Here is a 1,198-nt window from a genome sequence, read left to right on the forward strand (position 1 = left end):
CAGTTCTAAAATGTAGCGGTTCTGAAATGTCGCAGTTCTAAAATGTAGCGGTTCTGAAATGTCGCAGTTCTAAAATGTAGCGGTTCTGAAACGTCCCGGAGCCTGAAAATTGTCTGAAACAGTTCCGAAATGTCGCGGTTCTGAAATGTCGCAGTTCTAAAATGTAGCGGTTCTGAAACGTCCCGGAGCCTGAAAATTGTCTGAAACAGTTCCAAAATGTCGCGGTTTTAAAATGTAGCGGTTCCAAAATGTCGCGGTTCTGAAATGTCGCAGTTCTAAAATGTAGCGGTTCTGAAACGTCCCGGAGCCTGAAAATTGGCTGAAACAGTTCCAAAATGTCGCGGTTTTAAAATGTAGCGGTTCCAAAATGTCGCGGTTCTGAAATGTCACAGTTCTAAAATGTAGCGGGTCTGAAACGTCCCGTAGCCTGAAAATTGTCTGAAACAGTTCCAAAATGTCACGGTTTTAAAATGTAGCGGTTCCGAAATGTAACGGTGCCAACGGAAACAGGCTGCCCAAACTGAGGGTGTTTAGTACACGTCATCATGATGAGATTGTGTCGTATGTCGTAGAAGAAAGAAATTCGTCTTATCAATTTTATCAGTTTCCTCCCCCATCCCCCTCCCCTGACTGTTTTCACTGTTTTTTTTTCGTACTAAATTATAGCAGAATATTTTAAGGCTGAAAAAAAATTCCGGAAAGAGATCGATTTTAAGCTTTTAAAAATCTCTAAAATTCAAATTTTCCGCCCCCCCCCCCCGTTCAAAAAACTGCTGAAAATTATTTCAGCCGCGAACGAACGCTTCAACCATGGAACGAGGTGGTGTTGGACTCGGAAAAACGTCAAAAACTATGGAATCTATCGGTTTCGTGGTCCCGTCTGGCTGAGCACTTGGCACAGCTCAAATCCGACTTGGGAGAGGCGGCGATTCAAATTTCCGGTGACAAGAAGGGCGGGATTACTGTAGATTCGGCTACGGTATCATCTGGAAAAAGTTGGAAGACGTTGTGGCTTTGGTAGATGCCGAAAATCGAATTTTTGGAATTCTTAGGTCTGAAAATGCATAAATTCTAGATTTTTGACACAAAAAAATGTCACTTTTCAGCTTTTTATGCTTTAAAAATCAATTTTACAGCATTTCTTCACCCTAATACTCCAAAATTGACGATTCTAACTCAAAATTCGAATTTCTGTGCA

This window comes from Caenorhabditis briggsae (genome assembly GCF_000004555.2).
Source record: "Caenorhabditis briggsae complete genome, chrV, whole genome shotgun sequence".
NCBI lineage: Eukaryota > Metazoa > Nematoda > Chromadorea > Rhabditida > Rhabditidae > Caenorhabditis > Caenorhabditis briggsae.